This window comes from Ictidomys tridecemlineatus, chromosome 9 (assembly GCF_052094955.1).
Source record: "Ictidomys tridecemlineatus isolate mIctTri1 chromosome 9, mIctTri1.hap1, whole genome shotgun sequence".
Lineage (NCBI taxonomy): Eukaryota > Metazoa > Chordata > Mammalia > Rodentia > Sciuridae > Ictidomys > Ictidomys tridecemlineatus.
Window position 1 is genome coordinate 121,444,138 of NC_135485.1, and position 25,817 is coordinate 121,469,954.

Sequence of the window (25,817 nt, forward strand, 5' to 3'; positions counted from 1 at the left end):
GGAAACGCCCAGGAACAGATTTCTAGGTAATATGTTTAACTTCATAAGAAACTTAATATGCTGTTTTCAATATTTGCTTATTTCAATATCCAATTATTCATTGCTAGTATATAGAAGTACAATTGATTTTAGTATCATGGATTTGTGTCCCGCAAACAAGTTAAATTCACCTATTGAATCTTATAGTCATGTCTGTTTGGTAAAATTCTGCAATTGAAAAGAAGTGAATTGCAAGTGCATCAAGAGCTGAGGAATAAAATGTCACAGTCATGGGCTCGCTCTCTCTCTCTCTCTCTCTCTCTCTCTCTCTCTCTCTCTCTCTCTCCCTCCCCTCTCTCTCCACCCCCTTCCCTTTTTACCCTTGAACACCAGAAAGATTATGTCTCTTACACATTGGCAGGTATGATTTCTTTATTGCTTAGAATCTTTCTTGGTTAGGATCTGTTATGATCTGGTGAACCCCCAAAGGACCCTGTGTTGAAAGCCTCTCACCAGCTTGTGCTGTTAATGGGAGACAGAGGGACCTTTAAGTGGGAAGAAGTTGGGTCACTGGGAGCATGACCTTGAAGGAGATATCGAGACTCCAGCCTTTCCTATCTTTCTCTTTATTTCCCAGCCACCATGCGGTGAACAGACTCCTTTGACACTTACTCTTGCCATGAAGTACCGTGCTACCACAAGCCCAAAGCAACAGGGCCAGGTGACCATGGACTAAAACCTTTGAAACCAAGAGCCAACATAATCCTTTTTTCCTTAAAAATGTATGACCTCAGGTTTTTTGTCACAGTGATAGAAAGCTGACTAACAAAAAGTGCTTGATTGCCATAACTAAAGTCCATAAGAGAATTAATCCTTATTCGGTGATAAAGACTCTCTGAAAAAGAAAATAAAATGAAATGGAAATATGTTCATTATGTTTTCACTTTGGGGATTTTTACAGGAAAGCACGTTTTTCCCATGCTGAGGAGCTATATCTTGAAGACCCGAATTCTATTAATAAGACTGGAGTTCGGTGCAGCCCAATAGACCTTCCTATGAGAATGAAAATGCCCTATGTCTGTGGATTCCAATCAGGTAGCGCTAACCACCTGTGGCTTAAATGTAACAACAGGGCATGTAAAAGGTGCTGAGTGTGACCAGGAAACTAATTTTTAGTTTAATTTTATTTTTATTGGTTAAGTTTAAGGATCCACCAGGTGGCCAGTGACTACCTAGGTGGACAGTAGAGCTCTCAAGTACCAGTTCTGCCTCTTGGAAATTCTTAGGAACAAAAGTGTCACTAAAGAAAGGGAGAGAAAGGCTGAAGAACAGGTTGGAAGGCCATAGATGGAGTGTTTGTGGGCAGCCTGCAGGTGGAATTTCCATCCGATGGCAGACGAATTGAGTCTCAGTTCTTCTTGAATCTCTTCTGCTCTGGTTTACTTTAGGATTATTACCACCATCCTGACAAGAGAAAAAAAGTTGTCAATAGATGCCAACTGCATTGTTTTTTTGTTTTTTTTTTTTTAATTTTGGAAGTGATGTTCTTGCAGTGCTTGGCATTCTTAGACATATCCCCTCTGTGGGAGGTCTCACATTGAATATTGAACAGGACTCCTCTGAGATTCAATTCCCACATATTGAATAAATGTTTCGACCCTTGGGGGATAGCAGCATGAATATCTGAGCTTTTACATCATCATTGAAAAATTCAAAAAGGAATCAAACCTCGCTTTTGTTTCTTACAATTTAATTTCACTCTCTACCTTCCTTCTCTCTTCATAGTTGAGATGGACACGGTGAACAATTAAAAATAAACCGTGTGCCTGGGAGCAGCATTGATCTTGACTCCGTTTTTTATGCATTTCTCTGAAAAGATCTTTCATGGTAAATTGCTTCCTGGCTATCAGAGATGCTCACAATGAGCACAACTTAGAGATTCATCAAAATGACAAAACTGAGTCTCCGGGGCAGGAAAAGGTCACCGGACTCTGCGTGCAGCTCTGGGCTTGTAGAGCCCTTAACAAATGCTCCCAGGACGGCCAGGTTTTGTTCTCCTCTACTCTGGTGGAGAAGATTCACTGAATGCTCTGCACCTTTCTCTCCCTTCAATGCCACCCCTGACCCCTCGCTCCCACCCTTTCACATTAGATCTTTTTGCTTCACTGGCCTTTCCGGATGAGGAAGGGTCTCACGAAATCAAGAATGTACCTTTGCACAAAAGGTCAATTAGTCCTGGGGAGTCATGAGGACCACGCTGCCCGCTCCACTTTGACCATTGATTTAAACACTATTCCCAGGCTGCAGGATGCTTGGGAGGCAACTCTCTGGGAACATCATGTTGCATTCCCATAACCCATGCCCAGTCACCCCAGAGAATCAGCCACCAGTCACAGCTCCCTCTCACCCAGCTACATGGTAACCCAAACAAGCCCCTTCTGTATACATTTTCTGTAGCATGTAATTGCCAACTGGTGACAGAGAAGAGTGGAAAGAAAATGCATTGAGAGAGCTTTGACAGAATTATCATCACCATGGCCCCAAGCCCACAGGCCAAGAGCAAACTTCATGGCGTGGCCCAAGCCCAGAGCCAAGATTGTGCCCAGAGCTGCTCCATAAAGAACTCAGCACCTCCCCCAGTGCCACACACACCACAGGCACATCATGCACGCCGGCTTGTGCTTCCTAAAAGCACAGACTGTCACATTCAGGAGACTTGAGCCTTGGAGACTCACCCTTTCTCACAAGTGAATTCCCTCCTCAGATCCCCCCTAAATGGACACCCAGGAATAGACACCGCTGTTTCCCCAGAATAGATCCAGACTGAACCAAATATTCCACGATAGCTATCATACTTTTCTTTATTTGGTCATTTCGGCTTCAAGCTAAATTTCCTGGGTTCTTTCAGTGATGCTTCCTCTGACATGATTTTGAGGTGGTTCCTGTCCCAGTTACTCTTGCGGTCATGCGCTGGAAGGAAATTGAAGTTCAGTGACATCTATATTGATTCTGTTGTTGGCCTCTTATTTGAGTGTGGAGGCAGGAAATTGGGAGGAGGGGAAGGAGCGGTAGCTTTGTACTCTCTCTGAAGCAGCAATGAATGAGTATTAGGTTAAGGTTAAGGACACACGGAGACTAGAACAAGGTTCCTTGATATTAAAAAAAACTTCCCTCTTAGAAATAATTGTGTGGTTTCTGAGCACCTGTCAGAAGTTCTACCAGGTATTTTACATACATCAATCCTTATAAGAAGGTAAGCCTTACTATTCCCAATTCATAATGAAAGAAAGAAGCTCATAGAGAATAAGTGATCTACCCAAGGTCATACATAGTGCCCTCATCCAAAACTGAACTTCTGCTGGCCAATGCCGCATCCCAGAATGATGCAACCCTAGAAGTCCAGATGTGTCCTCTAGACCCTGAGGGTCCTTCTGCTCTGTACAGTTTGGTCTGGTGTCTCTGGGCTCAGATTATTACCTGCGGTGACCTTTAGTTCTTTCCTGATCCTGCAGACTTTCAGGCTCTGAACTTGGATGTCTTCCTGATCCCACAGGCCAGCTGCAGGGCTAGTTCTCCCTCACTGTTACGTGGGGACACTCTCGTTAACCCCTCCGGAGAGAGGGAGATTCCAGCATCCTGAGTCAGAGTCTCTGTGCTCTCCTCCCTGCAAATCCTGCAAACTGACACCTTGGGCAATCCAAGAGGACAGTCAGCTCTTACAAATAGGGGCCACCAGATGCCATTAGATGAACTTAAATTCTCCAAACTTCTCTGCTAAACGTTCACATTTTTTTCTTTGTGTGTGTGTATGTGTGTGTGTGTGTGTGTGTGTGTGTGTGTGTGTGTGTGAGAGAGAGAGAGAGAGAGAGAGAGAGAGAGAGAGAGAGAGAAAGACAGAGAGAGAGGAAGAGAAAGAGAGAGATTTTCCCCCAAAGGACAGAGTGTCCTGTGGATTCTTTCTGAATTATCAGAAATAGAAAAAAAGGAACAAGTATCCAACAATTTAAAGGCTCATGAAGTTGGCTTTTAGCGTAGCTCAAATTCAAATGAAGCAGCTTCAGTCAAATCTCCAGAGACTGTTTTTTAAGCTCCCCAGCTTCTAAAACGATTCAGTTGGTTGGGAGCCATTACAGTTCACATCGGATCTCCATTGAGGCTGAACATGGATGTGGTATTCTTACTGAAGACCTTGGTTTGCACAAACTGAAGTGTACTTTATATTTTTAACAACTATTTAAACAACTAGAGCCCCATGTGGTCCAGTCCCTGCAAGTTATAGCATTCAAGTCATCTAGCAACTATAAGTCACTAAAAGCAATCCCAATCTTTTTTTTTTAATTTATTAAAACATGTCAAAGGAGAAACAATTTATAACCCACAGTGATGGTTCTATTTTTCATTATTTTTCCCTCTCAATATGAGTCATATTCCCAACTTCCTCAAAGCTTCTCTCTATGATTCTCAACCTCCAAGTTCCAACTTTTCCTCTAAAAACAAGTTGTCACAGATCTTTCCTTTCCTCCTGGTATTCCTCTATCCAATCCTCTCCGGAGAACCCTTGTCTTCAAGAAAGAACTCCCTGAGGAGATTCAGGCAGAGACCTGCAGTAGGTTACCAGTAACTGACAACAGCACCAAGTTCAAACACTAGATGTAAGATCCCTACAGTACAACAAGGAGGTCCCATGACTAGAAGGAAAGAGTTGGTGCAGGTGGGGTGGGAAATAAAGTTTTCTCTGGGGTGACAGAGCATGGGTGATGGGAATGTGATTTAGCAAGGGTCCTTGAAGAGTTTTCATCAGGAAAGAAGATTCTGAGTGCTACACAGAGAATAGTCTCCAGGGCATCCAAGAGCAGAAAGACCAATCCAGAGGCCATTCCTATACTTGAGGTATGATATGCTTATGGCTTAAACAGAGCAGTAGTATTGGACTTGGTGAGCAGAATTTTCTGGATAGTCTACTTAAGGTAGAATCAAAAGGATTATTTAATGTACTGGATTCACAGAGTCCAATCCCACTTTGCAAGGTGATTGACATCCTATGGGCAAAGCATGATTGACAGGAAATGGGAGCCAATAGATAAATGTTTCCTCATTTCTTCCTCTAGGTATTTCATAAGCATTTCACACTCTTCTAAAGAGATTTAGTGAGTTATTTAACAATCTTTAATAAACTCTTTTTCTTTTTTCCCCCTCAAAGTTGTTATAGTGAATTGTGTTGTTTGCAACCAAGAACTTGTCCAATAAATTGCTTCTAATAGTAATTGAGTTCCAGTTTCCCAAGTCCTTGCTAACATTGGTTACTCTCAATTAAAATAAACAAAAGAAAATCAAAATGAAACCAAAAACACTTGAGAGTCCAGTTTCATAGGACAAGAAAAGCAAACCAGTTTCTGAACAGAGATCACATTGAGCTAGCTCTTTATTCTATGAATGACAAACTGGGTTTGGGATTCACATATGAACCAGAGATAAGAGGAATTTAGCCTGAAGGCTTTTTCCATCCTTTTGTTGCTCTGATCATTTTGTATTATGACCCTCCAACCGCACTTTATACTGGTGTAGATGCAAAACCCGGTTTTGTAAAGTATGAATGTTTCTGGTTGGTTAACCAGAAGAGGGTTTTTTTTTTTTTTTCTGATCTGCTGAAGGGTATCATGGATTCCTTCTCAGCTGAGGATCAGTCTCTCTGAGCATTAATCCAAATTGTTTGCCTTAGGATAGCTTCTCCAACATGCCTACAAAAGTACCCCTAATAACAGAGTGACTATGTTCCTTTGGGGATCTCGTGACTGAGTAGAAAGTGGCACTACTCAAGTTTAAAGTGTCTTTTGAAATTTTGTTTTTTCTGAAAAAAATCAATTTAAATTTTACATTCTGCTCCCTAAATTGTCAATGATCTACTTTTAAATAATAATAATAATAATAATAATAAATTGGATTACTTACTAAGGAAAATTTTAATTAAGTAAAATAGGCAGAACAATACATTTATCTCAGCTCCATCCCAAAATGCCTCTAAAAATTCCAAGCGATCTAAATCTACAAAGAAAAAGACTCATGACAACAAACAACAGCAGAGAAGAGATGACAACCAAACTAAAGATGAAAAGGGAATTGATGAATACTAATTTGATCTAGCAGAGTAGGGCCAATTAAGACCTAAATTGACAGGAGAATACTACGCAAACAAATAAAAACTCAGAAGATTTGGGATATAAAATTCCAGGGAAGGCCAAGAATTGATTAATAGGATCTCCGAAGGCAGAGCTGAAGTCTGGGATGGAAAACAGAAAGCACTGTTGGAAAAGTCTGTAGAAAGAACATGGATGGAGTCCCCTAGGAAAACCAGTGGGTTAAGTGACACTCTGCAAATGTGCACTCTTAACTCTTACCCTCGCCCTCACACAGCTTCCTAAATGCTGGTGGCCATGCATATGCCCCCAGAGAAACACTGACTATCCCTAGGCAGAAGGCCTCGCAGCCTTGACCTGGGAGACATCTGCCTCAGTTGGTTGCAAGAGGAGGGCCAGGAACTGTGAGCAATAGGTGTGAGCAACAGAGATGGTCTCTAGAGAATGTAAAATCAATAATTAATTGACTAAGTGTTGGTTTGCTTTTTATTATCACCATGTGCCGCAATTCCAAACGACTTTAGGGATAACAGTACTCCCTTCCCACCACAAAAAGTTGCTACGGTTAAAATTATTCATAGCATTCATGTAAACATCAACCTAGAACATTTTTGTTTTCTGCCTGAAAGTTAATTCAGAAAACTCCCCATGATTTAGTCAGTTTGCCACTCACACAAACTCAGTTACAAATGGTCCCTTCAAGGGTAAGCTAAAAGGTTTGAACCATTCTACTTTGTTTTAGCAAGGTCTATGTCTCCAATCACCATACATTTCTGTGTTTAAAGAGTAGACTCAGAAATGATCAATGACACCATCAGAATGTAACAGAGCATTCAAAAATAAACAATGGCTTAGAGAGAGAGAGAGAAGAGAGAGAGAGAGAGAGAGAGAGAGAGAGAGAGAGAGAGAGAGAGAGACTGGAGTGGTGGAACAGGGCTGTAATCCCAGCTGCTTAGGAGGCTGAGGCAGGAGGATCACAAGTTCAAATCCAGCATCAACAACTTAGCAAGGCCCTAACAACTCAGTGTGACCTTGTCTCTAAATAAAATACAACAAGGGGCTGGGGATGCGGCTCAGTGGTTGAGTGCCCCTGGGTTCAGTACTAAACAACAACTACAAAAGTAACTGAATTTCATTTTGTCATACTATGTCACCTTGGACTTTTTAACTTTGCTTAAAATTTAAAGCAGTGACACAAAACTATGAAGGGTAATGCAGTAGTTCAGGCAAAAACTAAAATTTATTTTATGCATGAAAATATTTCACTTAATTTGAATAATATCTTTAAAACTGAAATTTATTTTTATTAATTGTTTTGAACTAAAGAATTAACAAAATGGTCATTGTGACTGATTTTTTTTATTATTGCTGAAAATAATTTAGTTATTTATGTATGCTATAAATATTTATGTATGCATATAAAAGACAGACATATTTGTACAAATTGATCTGATCTGGATGTCAAATATGATAAATATATCCTGAATTGAACCTTACCTCACTCCTATATCAGCACAGTCAGCCAGTAAATCAACAGATACATGAAATACAAAGACCAAGAGTAGCACAATCCCAAGAAACAGATCCTGCAGAGGCAGATGAACACTTCAACCTCAATCTAAAATTCTCAGACATACAAGGACATATTGTTTCCTTGGTTAGGAATATCAAGAACAGGATGGCATTTTAGAGAAAAGAAAGAAACTTTTAGGTGACAAAGAATGTTTGGAATTAAAAGCATAAGTACACAAATTTTTAAACTAGGAAGGATAAAAAAGGAGGTAAAGTTGAGAAAATCCTAAAGGAAATAGAACCAGAAATGATTTTTTTAAAAAATAGGAAAGAAAGAAAAGATTTTTTTTTAAATCGAGTATCATCTTGGAAGATCTGAGCTCTGACTAAGCAGGCTTCCAGAAAGAACACCAAGTAAACAGATGGAAGCACAAAAATCACACAATATAGGAAACGTTCCCAGAACTAAAGGCCGTGAGTTTCCAAACAGAAATGGCCCTCCAAGCGCTCAGCGCAATAAATGAAAGACAAACCACACCAACGCAAACCACTGTGAAATTTCTCAATATTAGGAATAAAGACAAAATCCCAAAATATCCCAGACAGAAAAAAATGGAATCTACTCAGCGCCCAGATGGCACTGAATTTTTCTAAAGCACCCTGAAAAGTAGGAGATATTGAAGTCATGGGGCAATCGTCTCCAATTTGAAAATATTTAAATATTTTAATCTAGAATCCTATGGGTAGTGCGAGTATATATCAAAAATATTTTCTGATGGGCAAGATTTCAGACAGATTGCCTGCAGTGTCAGAAAGCTACTTACTGGGCATGCTCCACAGAAACCAGACAGTGATCAGAGATCAACAAAGGCAAGACTTGCCGAAAAATGTGATCTCAGGAGAGTTGTAGAGAGAATTCCAAGAACAACTACAAAGGGAATATTCAGGTCAGCATCTATGCAGCCAACGGTGAAGGTCCCTGACTGCAAATCAAAACAGGAGATTGGATATTCCAGAGGCAGTGTCACCAAGAGAGGAAGAAAAAGGAACCAATTTCTGAAATGGTGTGCTCCTGGGGAATGTGGAAACTAATGAGAGTCAGGACATAATGCTACCCAGATTCTTTTAAAAAAAGAGAGAGACAGTCTGAACTCCAGGAGAAACAGAAAGCGGTACCAGAAGGGACATGTCATCATAATGAGCTGTGAGCAATATTTACATTATCCTAATAATATAAACCTTGAGCACTGATTGGATGAATAACTGCATTGACAAGATGGAGCTGGAGAGTGAAAAACCAGCCTCTACCTCAGAGCAAAGCCTGTCCAAGGAAGGAACATGGCCTTTGTCCTTGGAAAAACCCACAGAGCACTCCTAGGCACATTCCCACCCTGCTGAGTTGTTTATCTACAAATAACAGGAGAGATCTGCTGTGCACCAAGTGTCCCTGACCCAGTCAGACTAGGTGGGGACCCATAGCAACCCCCTAGCAGCCACCAATCAGCATGAGACAGGGAAATACCTGGGATGCCAGATGACCCTCCCAGTAGTTTATGGTGGTTGATAACATGTTGGGAAACCATGTAGTTCAGCAGGTACACCCCTCTTGGCTTAAACCAATCAGTTCAAACGAATACCCGTTTTGTACTGACCAATCACTCCTACCCAACTTGTTCCCGCCAGTGAATGTGCTAATCATGTTTTAGAGTTGTTATTTGATTTTCCCAAGGTGTGTGATGATTTGCTATGATGTATGTGAAGTCCCTGTCCTCTCCAAAGAATGTATAAAAATGTTGCAAACCCTGGGCTCGGGGCCTCTCAGTGTCACCAGTTGCTGTGTGTGCACGCGGAGGACCGAGCTAGCTCGCAATAAACACATCTTTGCTGCTTACATGGATCTTGGGGGTCCCGAATTCGAGCATAACAAGAGAATCAGGTGTGTCTGAGGTATGTGAGAGTTCAATTTCTATCTTTCAAAGGAAAAGTCAATCATCACTAGGAGAAGTAGCAATATCAGGACATATTTAGAAAGACTGAGTCACATGCTAAGGAATGAAACTACATAAAAGAGACATATGACTTGGGGTTGGAAAGCAGGGAACTGGTATTTTAAGTCTTATCTACTATTTGATGTTTTGAAAATTTTGTACACATGTTACTTTTGGCAACATGTTTAAAAGAGAAAACAGAAAACCAGAATTTTGTTGGAAACTCCCAGATTTAATATAGGTTGAAAATTATGAGAAAATTAAAATAAAAATAGGAGGAAGGGTTCCAACCGAATACCTTCCTAACTAATCTCTCTGTGCTGGCCTCTGGGCCACAGATGAGGCTTGAAGGGAAGGTTAGTAACAAACATTGGCTAAGCTCCTACTGGATACTAGCACTGCTGTGGAAGGTTGTCAGAGGTCCTTGTGACTGATTCCCACCATGACCCTGTGGAATGAAACAAGTTATTTTGCACTTGAAGAGATGAGTCTCTGAAGGGTCTCAAGAAGCTACTTGCCAGTATGTGTTTATATGTCTGTTGTGAGCCCCAGGGAGACTGTGGATAATTGGCAATTCATTCTCATTGTGACTCAGTGGGGCATGTGAAGCCATTTGATAGATGAGAGTCATTAAGGTTTGAGTTTCTCATCCAACTAGTCAGTGGCAGAACTGAGATGAGAGTCTGGCCTCCAGCTAAGTCCCCACTCTGGACCTGGGGAGGATGGAAGGCATGTTTTCCCTCTGTGTCCCCACCCCCACCCTCCAGCAAGTAGCACACCCTGCATAGTATAAAGAATATGCTCACCCAGGATCTATCAACTGGAGCAGGGGGGCCCTGAAAAGTCTTCACTGGTTGTCAGACCAGGAGAGTCTGCAGCAGAACCAAGTTCTCCAATAATCCCTGCTCCCTCTTCCTACCATGCAAGTGACCTGTGTAAGGGCTGTCCAGATACAGCTTCTGCAGGGCATAGAGGGGCCTTTCATCAAAGCAAGAGGCAAAAGGGAAGGGGGGAAAAACTGTGGAAACAACTGTGGAACCCACAGAAGTTTTGAAAATGTCATTAACAAACTATGAAATCAGAAAGATAAAACTCAGACACCCCTAGGGGGAACAGCAGTGCCCCCAGCTCGGCCACCTCATCCTGAGTCATGGAGAGACCAGTTTCCATTCTGCAGGTCCAGGAAGCAGGGCATAAGGTGTGTATCCTGCTCTGAGGTGGCTTCCAGGGTGGTGGCATTTGCAAAGCTGAGGATGAGTCAACCCCCTAAGACAGACCTAAGAGGAGATGAAAGAGAATAGAACCTGGAAACCCAGCACTCTGGGAGGAGGTCTTCAAAGGGGGAGCTCTTCCAAAGGTCCTGGGAAAGTGGGTTCATGCTCCAGCTCTCCCCTGGCTGATTGCACACCTCTGGGCAGGAGTCGGAATAACGGAGCCTGTCTTCCAGAGCTTCCACAATGGTATATTTTAAAATATTCCACAGAAAGTACTTGTTATAGAGATTAAATGCTGTGGAGCATTCACAGAGAGCAGGGTAGGATACAAAATATTTTCAAAACATCCTCTTTGTTCTCTAAGAACTCTGCCATCATGGTAATGTTAGCAGGATTGGTATGCTGCTCTTCATCAGGGAAATTCAGGAACAGCTCCCGTTATTCATAGAGGACTAGAGAGAGAATGAAATAATCCCACGAGAAGTGTGTGAGGTCCTACCAGGTGGAGGCTGGAGAGCCCTGAGATGCTAAGTCCACAGCACTCTCTGGGCATGTATGAGTTGGAGGGGGTTGCAGCCCCGAGGTCCAGGAAACGCAGACCTAAGGTGTGTTTCTGCCCCTCTTGTTCTCAGAAAAAGCAACACTCAAGAAATAGAATTTAAGGAAAAAGGTGAATTCCAGAGAAGTTCATCTACAAGGCCAAAGGGCCTGCTTCCCCCCAAAATAGTCTTTCCTGTTCTCCTGGCCACTGGGTCACAGGAATTTCTAATGGCCTCACCAGGGGGCCTCTACAGTATCACATTTTTGGACTCTGCTCTCTGAGAACAGATTTGTAGGAAACTCCAAGAACAGAAGAATCTTTAAAATTCCAACTCTGGGCATCAAACATTTTGAGGTATTTGCCAAAATACCAGGTGCCTGTGAGACCACCTTGGGGTCAATTTCCAAGGGTGATGAACCACCTCCATTCTCACGTCAATTGGAAGTCTGTCAAAGGTCAACAGGTGGGCTGGGGATGTGGCTCAAGCGGTAGCGCACTTGCCTGGCATTCGTGTGGCCCGGGTTCGATCCTCAGCACCACATACAAACAATGATGTTGTGTCCATCAAAAACTGAAAAATAAATATTAAAATTCTCTCTCCTCTATCTATCTATCTATCTATCTCTCTCTCTCTCTCTCTCTCTCTCTCTCTCTCTTTAAAAAAAAAAAAAGGTCAACAGGTGCAACACCACTGAAATACTCATTTCTCCATTTCATCTGTACTTGTTATATTGGGCCTCTCCCATCTTAGCCCCCAATCACTGGATTGTGAGGGCCAGCAGGTCACAGGCAAAGACATATAGTCAAGACAACACTCAGTCACCTCTTTAGGAATGTGCTCCGGCAATCTTTTTGCTCAGGAATCCTTGGAAATTCTACAGTATTTCCTGGAAGGTCTCTCTTTCCTCCTTCATGGTATTGTAGCCATCTATGTTAGTCAGTTTTCCATTGCAGGGACACAATACCTGGGGAAAGTCAACTTATAAGGGGAAAGATGTATTTTTGGCTCAGGGTTTTAGAGGTCTTAGTCCACAGTCACCTGGATCACCATTGCTTCTGGGCCTGTGGTGAGGCAGAGCATCGTGGTGGAAAGTGGGTGGTGGAGTGAAGCTGCTCACCTCCTTGCAGCCTAGAAGCAGAGGAAGACAGAGACAAAGAGGAAAGAACTGGGGACAAAATATGCCCACCAGTGACCTATTTCCTCCAACTAGGCCCTACCTCCTAAAATTTCCACCACCTCCCAATAGCCCATTAAGCTATGAATGCATCAAGGGATTGATCCATCGATGAGGTCAGAGCCCTCATGACTCAATCATCTCCCAAAAGGCCTACCCCTGAACATGGATGCATGGGGTAACATGAGATTTGAGGGTACATTTAGGATCCAAACCATAACACCATCCCATTCTACATCAGGATAGAATCATAGGCTTTTAGGAGTGATTTGTTTTATAGTCCTTTGGTCCAATGGTTGGGAGAAACAGACAGTGTGCCTGCCTGACTTGAAGGATTTGCAGTCCCAACACAGCTCTGCAAGTCAACAATTCCAAAGGACATTCAGGCTCTGTTAAGGTTTGGATATGAGGTGTCCCTCAAAGTCTCCTGCATTAAAGCAGGAATGATCAGGGGGGATGATTAGATTATGAGAGATGTCATCCTAGTGTGAATGGACTGACTGGGGGTAACTGTAGGCAGGTAGGGCATGGCAGAAGGACCTGGGTCACTGGGGGTGTGCCTTGGAAGTTCATCTGCCCTGGGGCCCCTTCTCTCTCTCTCCCATTCTGCTTTCTGGCTGCCATGAACGGAACATGGCATGATGCTCGGCCTCACCTTGGGCCCAGAGCAATAGAATCAGTTCGCCATGGACCGAACCTCTGAAATCATGAACCAAAGTAAACTTTTGCTCCTCTAAATTTATCTGTTGGGCATTTTGATGACAGTGATGCAAAGCACACCAAAGCAGGCTTCAAGTCAAAATTACCTCCAGCACATTCCTCAGACATATGACCCAAGATATAGGAAATGCTCCCGAGTTCCTTTCGCCTCTCCTGAGTGCTATTCAAGTTCAGTAATCGAAACCGTGTTCCCTGCCTCCAGAATCTTTTTATACAAGGCACAAGGCTTGTAATAAAGGTTGCTTCTACATTGATGGTGGCATCGAAATTGGCACAACTGCTCTAAATGATAATCTGGGACTATATATTGTCATAAAATTCCAAAAATGAGCACAGCTGAGGTCACACCTCATTTCCAACAATTTATTCTGTGGTGATTAAGTTGTTCCCAATGACTTTGTGGCAACAGCCTTTACAATATGAAAAACCTGAATCAATCTGAAGGTCCATCAAGGAGACATTGTTTCAATTAATAATTGTACATTCACACACAATGCCAAGGTCTATACCAAGAGTGCCATGAAGGTCTTTTGCACTAACAAGTAAAAAGCACACCAAAAACAGTAGGAGTAAAGTTGTCCACAAGGCAATATACACTCTCAGAAAGTTGATAACATTTACATGGACAGAGAGCATGTTCATGCATTCATTCATTCACCAAATACATATGGAGCACGTCTATCTGTTCCAGGAACTGGAAAGACAGCTGTGAGCAAAACATCCCCAAATCCCACCCATAGAGTTTACAATCTAGAAGGGTGAGGGAAGGCAATAAAGTTTAACTACAATGTCAGAGGTAAGCACTGTGAGCCAAAATAAGGTAGCATTAGGAATTAAGAGTGTGCAGGAGGAAACCATTTTAAGCAGTGTGGTCAAGGAAGACTGAAGGAAGAACAGGTTGCTAGCCCCTGACATTGACACCCAGTTAAAGGCTGAAAGTTAAGAGTCTGGCAGGCATGTCAAGGCACAGCAAGAAGGCTCCGTGGCTGAAGGGGAGGAGATGTTGCAGGACTGCTGGGTGGGCTACCAGGAGGCAGGACTTTTGGAAATCCTTGGAAGGTTTTAAAGCAGAAGAGAGGTAGAATACTCTGGTTGCTATGCAGGAAATAATCCATAGGGGGCGCAAGAGCAGAAGCAGAAAGACCCATTCAAAGTCCCTTGCTGTGTTTGGGATGCTTATGGCTTGAATAGGATGGTAGTATTGGAGTTGGTAAGTAGTTAAATTATGGATTTATGCTAAAGATAGAATTAAGAGACTTTTCTGATGCATTGGATTTATGAAGTGATGTGTAGAAAAGAGTGACATTTTTTTTGCCTAAAAAACTCAAAAAAAGTGATAATGACCCTTACTTGATCAGAAAATACTGAGGGAGGAATCCACAGAAGGGTGCATCAAAAGAACATACACCATGTGTGAAAATGACCATAGTTAACATTCATGAAAATTGCTTGTTTGCTCTGGGGCCAGGCACCACTGAAACTGTTTTATATTTATATTCATTCATTGAATTATAATAATAATTCTGAGATACATTACTATTATTGCATATGGGATTATGGTTTACGTTTGGGCTTATCTAATATTATATTTATTTTTTACAATGAACACGAATACCTTTCATAATAAAAGGAAACTCAGTGTGTGTGTGTGTGTGTGTGTGTGTGTGTGTGTGTGTGCGCATGCGTGCTCACACACAAGTGCGAATAATGATTTCAGTGAGAAAAAAAATAATGACGTATCCATATGTTTTAGTACCTAGTTAGTCCCTGGTGATTGCTCAACTTAGTGTTAGTCAAGGTGACACTTTCACAAATGGTCTTTTAGTACAGCAGATTTTCAACTAATTTCCTGCCAGACCAGATAAGTTCTCATGCAAAACTCAATCTCATGGACATGGTAAGAACAATGCCTAGTTCTCTGTACCTTAGTTGTAATCAACCTAGGCCCCCTCCCCCCACACACTTTAAGAAATATTGGAATGCAAATGAAAGAGAAATAAATATTAAGGGAATAAACTTGAATCTTGTTTAATGTTTATAGGAAATTGTACTAGTAGGTTACTTTTTAACTATTGTAACTAAAACTTCTTAGCATATTATTTGTAACACATCCCAAACAGATGGAGACTCACCAGAGGGTCCCTTACCCAGATAAGAGTCTCTGGTTTAGAAGGTCATGTGAATGAGACTGCTGGGTGGCACTGATTTTTTTTTTTAATTTCAATATTTCCGAAGTGAAAAGATCTCATTAAAATTTTGTTTTTTGCTCTTAAGTTACTACTATTTACCAAATTTGGTCATTTTGACCAACAATTTCTCTCTATGTGAATGTACTCAATGGAGAGGGAGAAAGTTTGTGGCTCCTTGCAATGGATGAGTTGGGGGGACATTTGGGACAGGGGCCCCTGCTAGCTGCCATAGTGACACTCTCTTGACTGAAAAATTGTGCAACTCTTCCTGCACTCTGGATGACTGATTTGCATGAAATTCTGGCTGTACTCTATAGGAATCTGATACTTTCAGGGTACATAAGTGGAAGGTGAACCAATTATATCCAATTTACAATGAAAATTAGATTGAGACCTCAACTCATTATACTCCATTAAATGCTTAGCAAATATGCTGATGATAAGATTACACCAAAGGCAGTCCCATTCAATCACTATAACTCCCAAAATAAGTATCTATTTTTATTTTCTCTCGTGAATGTAGAAAGAAATCCCATCATTACATGGACTTTATTAAATGGAATTGGATATGCCTTGGATCAAACTGAATCTTCGGAATCAGGCACGTTGTAAATGGAAAAGAATGAGAGTTTACATAGTCCAACCCTGTCATTTAATAGATGAGGGAAAGGATAATTAGAGAAATTGAACAATCTGCCTAGGACCACACAGAAAATCAGGACCAAAATCCAGCTGCCCTTAGCCTGAGTACAGTGCTCCTTCCACCCACTATATTATGCCACTTGCCAAGGCCACTGCTGATGGTCTCAGTTGGCCACACCATGGTCTGAGGAGAGGACTCAGAAAGTATTTCCATCAATTGTACCATACACCTTGTGTGCCCCTTAGCAGCAGAGCAGTGTTGTCCAGGGTAGGAGAAAACCCACGTGGGCAGCAAAGCCAATGAAATAGTGCCAGAGACTAGGACTCAGGCCAGCATTTGATTGTGAAAGGACTAAAGAGAGAAGAGAAAAGAGGATGAGAAATCAAAAGAATGTTCTTGAATGTGTAGAAACAAGAAGTCAGAGCATTTAAAAATTAAGCCTTTACCTTATAAATGCTACCTCCATGAACTATTATCAGAGAACTCTCACCCTCCTGATGAATGCCGACTTGCCTTCAGAACAAGACGAAATTCAGGGCCCAATTTGCTTGACTGACACCTTCTCTTGTGGCTCAGCTACATGCCTTTAGCAGACCAGCTAGTAATAGAATCCTAGCTAGAACTACACTCAATTGCCAAAAAAGCTCATGATAAGAATAGTTTTGGAAATTCAAGGTCGGCGTTCATAGAGCTCTGCAGTAACCATGAGCAGTATGTTATTACCTTTGAGAGTATATTTAGATGTGGAAATAGAATCTGTACTTGAAGCCAACAGTATAGAATAGCATTTCCCTGGCTGTAACAATTTGTTACAAGCTAGTAACCAATATGAGATTTTATATGCACTTTAGGGTATTATGAAGGTTGAGTTTACCAGACAAAATGCTTGACGCGCTGTTCTGATGCCAAGTGTGACAATTCCCAAGTAGCCACCTTTGAAAAGCCTTCCTTACAGCAATGACAAGTGAGATGCCACATCAGTTACACTGCTGGCTTTGGAACTCAACGAACAACAGCAGGTCTATCCTGGGGTAGCATTTTGGATTCTCACTGGCAGTTTAAGTTCCTAATTAGCCAGTTTAAGTTCCTCAATCATACCGATTGAGTGGAGTCTACAAAAAATGTTAATATGCCACATGCAAATCAATCCACAGAGCAAAACTGCCTCTCTGTCTTAACTGGTCATCTTTCAGGGAACCAGTCTGGTGGGGATGGGGGTTCATCCGGATAGTATCAGCTGTGCCACATGGGACAGGTTCTTCGTGTCTCATTCTCTGTTTTCTCATCTGTAAGATAAAGCAGGTGATGAGGAGAGGCTCTGTAGCCATTTTAGGCTCTGACATTCCAAGACTTGGCTTTGGAAGAAAGTAGGTATATAAAGCAATCAAAACGAGAAGAAAAAAAATATATGTATATATATACATTTATATTTATTTTATATATTATATATATATATTTCTTGTAGTTGAAGAAAGATACCCAGCCCTGAGACTATGACAAGACACTCTTTTTTTTTTGAGGGGTAAAGTAATCAGGGATTGAACCCAGGGGCACTTAACCACTGAGCCACATCCCCAGCCCTTTTTTTTTTTTAACATTTTATTTAGAAAACAGGGTCTTGCTAAGTTGCTTAGGGTCTCGCTAAATTGCTGAGACTGGCTTTGAACTCGTGATCCCCCTTCCTCAGCTTCCTGAACCACTGGAATTAGAGGTGTGTGCCACCGTGCCCAGTGACAAGACAGGTGGGGGAAGTTCTTTACTCAGGATAAAGCAGGTGCCAGCCTGGTTAGAGCAAAGAGTGATAACGTGGCTGTTGGTTTGAGGCTCTGTAGTTCTTTACAGAAGCAATCATGTTTAAATATGCATGACTGGGCTCTCTTTCCCATGGTGAGTACTGAGAACTTTAACATATTCACCAAGAGCTGGCATGCCTTCACAAAATGCACTCAGATTAGGTTTAATCCCAGGACATGTCCCTCAGTCAACATCATCCTCAGCGGGAGCCAGAGAGTATGAGTTGGCCAGCTACAGATTTCGTTAGTGTAACTGAATTCTTCATATCTGTTGTTCTGGTCCAGACCTTTTCCTGGTTTGGAATCGTGATACTTCATAATTTCTGAAGCTCTGCTTACTGTCTACAGAGTCAACAGCCTTCATGGTTCTTAAGCCAACAGACCTGCCCATCTGAGGGTATCAGGGATGGCATGGGAGACTTCTGAGCTTCATATTTCCATAGAAACCTCCAGAAAATACTGTCTAGAGAAGAGGGGATGGCAAGGATAAGATAGTTTGCAAAAGCTATATCACATCCTTAGTACTGGATTTATGCGAGGGAACTTGATAGAAAAATAAAATTATGCCATATTTTTATCAGAGAAACCATGTCATATCATCATTCTAAGTGTGTAGCTTTGACTTGTTTGAGGCAATCCCAATCTATAAAAATCTGGCAATGTTAAGTTTATAAATTCCAGAGGAGTTACTTCATAAAATGGTTATTAAATTTCCCATGAATAGAGGGGTAAGATTAATTCAGATCTCTGCACCTAAGACCCCAAAAGAAGAATCTTAATCATTTACAGAAGGATTCAATGATATGGGCCAAGCACAATTTTAGAAGTGCTTTTACCAATATTTATTCACTTAATCCTCAGAACAATCCTATGGGGTGGGTTTTATTAGTGTCTCTCTGAGACAATGACAGATTCAGGGTTTTTCCAAAGTCTCTCACTAGTTTAATAAAGGGACTGTGGCACCATACTATAAGTCCCTAACCTTACTGTACTTTTATTTCAAAATTTTACGTGTATTTAGTACATGTACAGATGATACTTTTTTTTACTTTTTGTTTTAATGTTATATTTTAAGTTGTTTATCTTACCCCAGGATCACAGCCAGGTCTTTGAGCACTGCCTCTAATGGATTTTGAAGTAGATGCATACATTTGTCATGAATCTCTCATGACATGAAATGAAAGAAGCCCAATCAGGAAAAGAAATGACTTATTGGAGACATAAAACTAAGATATCAGGGATAGAGTTGGCCTCAAGATCCCTATGGACTCAATAAATATCATCAAAGTACACGTTTACTATCCTTATTTATTAGCTTTGACATCCTTGGTCTGTTGACAACATTCTCTTCTGTTCTTTTGGCAAAGATGATCTTTCTCTGTGTATATATATTATAAAAATTTGTGTGTGTGTGTGTGTGTGTGTGTGTGTCTGTCTGTGTGTGTGTGTGAGAGAGAGAGAGAGTGAATTTGATTGTGCAGGACCAAGGACCATGGCTATGACAATTCCTGGCTTACCTGATTCCAGTTTAGCATCCCTTGATGCAAGAGACAAACTTTTGTTCCAGTATCCATATATGTGATCCCTGCAAATGCTTCTGATAGGTCAATCATGTGAAAAAAGAACTGATTGGTGGTCTCAGTGAGGTACTATGATTGGTTGATCCTTAGAGGCACTGTGATTGGTAGTCCCAGAAGAATGCTATAGATCACAGCCTATCACACCCTATCCACAGAACTCCCAAAGGAGGAACAGTTTCCCAAGGAAAATGAGATGCTTCTTATGTTCAAGAGGAGACAGGATGCTCAGAGTTGTGACTGCAAGTTGTCCCCAATATCTGCTCACCCTTCTTCCATAGTAAACTGGACACACCAACCCATTTATCTTGAAGCTAGAATACACCTCAATTCTGGCTGGTGAATGGTAAAATGAAAGAGCTTCTGTGTTTTGTGAAAAGACAATAGGAATTCCCTTTGACCATTTTTTCTTTATTTCTCCTTTATTTCTGTTAGCTAGAATGGAGACATGATGGCTGGAGCTAGAACAACCATGTTAGATGGTGAGGTAATGTGGGATGAAAAGCTTGCTTGATAGAGAAACAATAAAGAACTTACTTAGTCCCCCAGGATTCATGAGCAGAATGGCCAGCTGCACGGTCTATCTTCAGATTCCTACTAGAAAGAAACTCCTATCTTGCTTAAGCTGCTGATATCTTGACCCTCTATTACTTACAGCCAATAACAAATAGCAATTGAGTCTACAAAGTAATATTTAAGCCTTCCAGGACATATGAAACCTAGAATTAAAAAAACGGAACTAATGAGGAAATAAGGGGTGTTGTCTTGGTTACAGTATGGAGCCAGATAACCACGCTGGACACCCAGTTCAGATTATCTCATTTACTCCCTAGCATCAACTCGCTAAATTCTCTAAAATCATGCTCATTTTACAGCTGAGTGAATAAAAAGTCAGATAGAGATTGAACATCCCTAATCCAAAAATCCAAAACCCAGTGCTCAAAAAGTTTCAGTTTGGAGCATCTTGAATTTCATATGTTGAAGGATACTCAACTGGTTAAGTCTATATAACTATTACAAAATCCCAGAACCCCGAAATCCAAACCACTTCTGATTCCAAGCATTTTGGGTAAGAGCTACTCAACATACACATGAAATTCTTTTCCTTGGGTCATATTAGCTGGAATTGAGGGAGGAATAACGTGAGCCCATGTGAGGCAGTCTCCAAAGTCTCTCCTCTCTACCCACAGCTCCTCTCTTTGCTCTGCAGAGTGAGGCCTTACTGTTGGTGAACACAGCATGTGTAAACAAAACACCAAAGCAGCATTTTACCCAAGGATTCTGTACAGACGTTGCCTAAATGCTAAACTCGGCAATTAATTGAAAACCTTGTTCAAATTTTGAAGTTAATTTACAGCCAACTTTAGGACATTCTCTAAGAAGCCACCCTCAAGTTTCTCCTTCATTTGGGGGTGCTTGTGATACATTCCCACTTCCACTGGGCCAGGGAAGAGGTCAGTTTTACCTTCCAAAGTAGCCCAACAAATAAACTCTAGTAGGAAAGTTCTCAACCCTAACTTCAGAGCATAATGGCAGCACCATCAGGCCCAGATATTTTTGCTGCAGATTTGCTTCCTTATGTGACCCAACTCCATTCCAAAAGTCCTCCAGCCCTGCAGAAATCTTATAGGAGTTCAATGCCAGCACTTGGTCAACCACTATTATGGAGCTGACAGATTCTTGGCTCTCCCAAGCTTTTTCTTTCATTCTTTCTTTTTTTTTCTTCCTTCCTTTCTTTCCTTTTTTTCTTCCAAATGAAAAAGTAGATCTAGTTAGGTTTATTATAGGAACAAATGTTCTCCTGGAAAGCTAATTCTTTTGAATGGCTGAAATGAAAAATAATACCCCCTCCCCACCCTTCAGAGTTTACTCAGATTTAAGCAGATGAAAATACAAGGATTCCTAAACCTGAGGCTTTATTTGAGATGTAGACTATAAAGTGCCTTTTCCAGCCATTGTGACAGGCAAAGAATGCACAGGTTTCTCAAGTGACCATTGTAGGTCCCGCTTAGACTTCTTTTATGCATCTTCCCGCCAGGAATAGAATTTCATACATGTGGCACTTATTCAATGATTATTTGATATTTTATGTATTTGGTGCACATTTAGAAATATTTTTTAAATTGGGTTTTTAACAGAAAGAGGAAAAATGGTCCTTCCCACTTTCAACATCTGGACTGCCCATTGAAAAGTAGTCCTTACATTTAGGAGGGCGTGAATGATTATAGGACAATGCATGGAAAAGTGATAATCATTAAGGCCACAAACATCGTGTAAGGTTAGTGAGGGACCCGTGGTAGTGAGTCTGGCATTGGTCTTTGGAGTTAGTGATAATTATTTAGAGTAACTTCCTTAGCAAGGCAGTCACCCCATTTTGGCCTTTTCTGCAAGTGGAAGGGGAACGATCAAGTATAACCCTGACTGTGGATGTGCACTTAAGGTGACAAAGAACAGATGTGTGTCAGTAACCACGCTGGACAAAGCAGCTCCTCAGGAAGAGGATCTGCTCTGTGGGAGTTGCTATGGTCAGTGCGCGATAGTCTCTAAAGGTCTCTGTTAAGCTGAGTATTTTCTCAAATGTCAATCCATTTAGGATATAGATTACTTTAAAAAAATACGTCCATAAGAGAAGAAAATATCTATTTATGCATGAGACCATCATCATCTCCTTGGTTCTAAAGACGTGTTCTATTTATCTTCATAGGTCACCTTTGCATACATTTCCTAGGGCTGTAACAAATTACCACAATTTGGGGGGCTTAGAACAACAGAGATCTATTATTCTCTCCCTATTCTCTCTTCCTCCAGAAATCTGAACTTAAAGTGTCAGCAGGGTTAGTTCCTTCTGGAAGCTGTGAGAAGACTCCCCTGCATGCCTCTCTCCTAGATTCTGGTGGCTACCCACAATTCTTGGTTTTTCTTGGCTTGTAAACACACACACAGCTCCAACTTCTGCCTCCTTCTGCACATATGGGCTTCCCCTCTGGGTCTCTCTGTGCCTTCTTTTCATTCTCATAAGGAAACCTATCAATTGATGCAGAATTATTTTATTTCAAAATCCTAACCATAGTAACCACTATAAAGCCATAGCCACAATTCTAGGTGCACATACTTTGGGGGGGCCCGCTTTTCAACCCTCATTAGCAATAATGGTATCAGTCTATGGGCAATTCTGAAGTTCATTATCTGGCCTTCATTTCTAATCTCTCTCCTTTCCGCTTTCCTCTGTCTGCTTTCTACTTCCCTTCTCCTATACCACACACAAAACACAGTTTACAACTTGAATACACTTACTCCACTACAGTATTTGAAATATCAGAGCACTGTATAGACACAAAAATACTTTCACAGACTCTCTGAATTGAACTGTTTTTAATTTCATTGAAATATCCATAACCTAGAACCAAACTTAAAGTTCTTAAGCATAAATTTCTATGCAATTAGAGAACAATAACAAATTGTTTTAGCCAGTTTTTTGTTTCCCACTATGATCAAAGGATCTGACCAGAACAATTTTAAAGGGGGGAAAAGTTTATTTGAGGCTCATGGATTCAGAGGTTTCAGTCCCTAGATGACTGACTCCATTGCTCTGGGCCTGAGGTAAGGCAGAACATCAAGCAGAAGGGCACGGAGGAAGAAAGCACTCAGGATATGGCCACCAGGAAGCAAGGAGAGACTGCTTTGTTCACCAGGACAAAACATACACCCCAAAGACATGTCCCCAGTGGCCAACCTCCTCCAGCTGCACCCCAGTCGCCTACTGTTACCACTCAGTTAATCTATTCAAATAGATTAAATTCCAATGGAAAAAACCAGGTAATATTAATATGACCAAATCAATGGCTATTCATAACATGATTGTATGGTACTCGCAGCTTCTAGGCAGCGTCTCTTGAATCCAGCATATCTTTGCCTTGGTTTACCATGGGCTCATCCAATTCTGCTGACTTTTTCCTCCATTCCAATAACTGCGAACATCTCCCCCATATAGTGAACTCTAACATCATTCGGCATATTCACATCATTTACATGTTAAACCCACTTTCTTCTTCATTAACCCTTGACAGTTCAACAGTACATTGTCCTGCCACACCATCCTGTTTTCTTGCAAATCAACTCAACATCAAACAATTAAGAAACTAAAATCTTGCTCTGTGAAAGTTTCTTTTGATTGCAAAATTTGCTGCAAATGAGAAATTTTGTCTTTTGAACTGGTGAAATAATTTGGCGTGCACACTCTGGATTTTTTTTTTTTTTTTTTTTTTACATCCTAGCATATGGCCTTATCTGGGTTCCCTATATTTCTAGAACTTTAACTCCAGACCTATATTAGGATAGAAAATACTTGTTCTGACCCAATATTTCATGAATGAGTCCCCCATTTTTTTTCTTTCTAGGACTTAGTTTAAGAAATTGGATATGTGAGACATATTTTTCAGATTCCAATGTAGCATTTTAATACTTTGGCTTAGCTGTTACCTGAAAAACATGAACATCCTGAACATCTCAGGACCAGCACAGCTCAATCTTCTGAGAGAAATTCTCAGGGCATTCACTACAGCCAAGGCACTAGAGCTAACCATTGTTACCTTAAAGAGTTTTCTAAATAATTACTTTAAAATCATTTAGGACAATTTTTGTTTTTTGGGAACTTCCAGCACTTAGACTTGTGGATAAACAGTCATCTACTAACAGCAATGGGTGAGGGATGTTTGCTGTGATTTTGACACTAAGAAGCTAACCTAATAGCAGACAGATGTGCTTACCAGCATATTAAAAGTTAAATGCTGCCATTTTGACAGTGACACAATGCCAGCACTCAGCCACAAACGCAAAGAAAACACAGCACCTAAATGACACGGTAGGGTTCAGTTATAATGTGGTTATCTAGATGCACAAAAAGAAAAGGCAGCATTTTCAAAATATTTAGGAAGAATTTGTTAGACTCTGCCTGGGAAACAGATCTACAACATGTCTCACACTTTCTTAGTCTATTCCTGGTGCCCCAGTCAAACCTTTGCTCCCATCCATCCCAATCCATCCACTAAGCAGTAGCCTGAGTGATTGCCCTCGGTTCAACCAACATTTTTTCAAGACCTACTGTATGCCAGACACTATATAAAGTTCTAGGACTATCAGAGACAGATACATGATTTCTGTTCACAAGGAACTCACAAGTTTGTATTATCAAGCTTGTATTGTATTGTCTTCTTCACTAACCCATGATTCACTTTCTTCCTTTTTTGAAGTATTCTTAAAATTTTGCTTTCCTTATAGTCTTCCCAGACTCATCCCTTTGGATCCCATTCCTAATAAAACCTCAACTGACCTGACCATGAAGTAGACTTCAAAATCTCCAAGTTTATGTGTAAATTCATGTTTTTATGTGTATAGATATATATGCATGCACATATTTTTCTCAGAGTATATGCTGTCTCTTTGTTTCAGATAGTGAGCTCCTCAAAAGTTAAGATTCTGGGTCACAGATTCATTCTTCAAATTAATATTTGCTAGTACCCATCACTAATTCCTAGAAGGCAAACATCTTTTCCTGTTCTTTGTGAACAAAAGCAAGCTCTTGACTACTCAGTTCAATCTGAAAATTAACCCAAGTCAGTTTCAAAGGCAGAAGTCTTTGCTCCTGGAGCCCATAGCATTTGAGACAAGTACAAATGGGACCTGGACCAGAGTACGGAATTTTAAAAGCCAGCCAGTCTAGAAAGCTAGACTGTTCCCTAAACTCTAGATGCTGGACAAGGGCTAGTTCTGTAGAGCCCCCAGCTCTCCTGGATTCTGTACTGAGGACTCAAGGCACAGCGGTGTCAGCTCCCTGTAAGTTTGGTCGACCTTGCCTTAGTGACACCTTCACTACCTCTGCTTGGTTCCTTCAGTTTTGTTCTATTCTGTTCACATTGTATCATCTAGTAGGAAAAGTAGGCCAAATTTTAAATAAAGAATGCCCAGGGTGATTCAAAGGAATGATAATACCCACAACATACAGAAGACAAAGATGTTTCCAGGCACGGTGGCACACACCTGCAATCCCAGCAACTCTGGAGACTGAATCCAGAAGATCACAAGTTCAAGGCCCAGCCTCAGCAACACAGGGAGGCCCTAAGCAACTTAGCAAGACTTTGTCCCAACATAAAAATGAAAAGGGATGGGGATGTGGCTCAGTGTTTAAGCGCCCCTTGGGTTTGTTTTCTGCTCAAAAAAAAAAAAAAAAAGAAGGCAAAAAAGTTAAGACCACATGAATTGCCTAACAAGTTAATGCATAAAATAATGTCTGAACTTCTAGCAAGGGAATTTGCAATGTCAGGGGGGGAAAAAAAGCCAACAAGATATCAATGCA

The 25,817-nt window shown here is 41.1% G+C and overlaps 1 long non-coding RNA gene across 12 annotated transcripts in view; it reads right to left on the reverse strand.

Moving 5' to 3' along the window:
• Positions 1–343: 343 nt before the first annotated feature.
• The window catches only part of LOC144366916 (uncharacterized), a 175,791-nt gene continuing 150,317 nt past the window's right edge, over positions 344–25,817 (reverse strand). For 8 of the 12 annotated variants that reach the window (XR_013426118.1, XR_013426112.1, XR_013426116.1 and 5 more), the window contains one exon: positions 345–1,443. This is a non-coding gene — a long non-coding RNA (uncharacterized LOC144366916). Of the gene's footprint in view, positions 1,444–25,817 lie in introns of all 12 variants that reach the window. The other 4 variants (XR_013426120.1, XR_013426114.1, XR_013426115.1 and 1 more) reach the window with 3 other exon arrangements.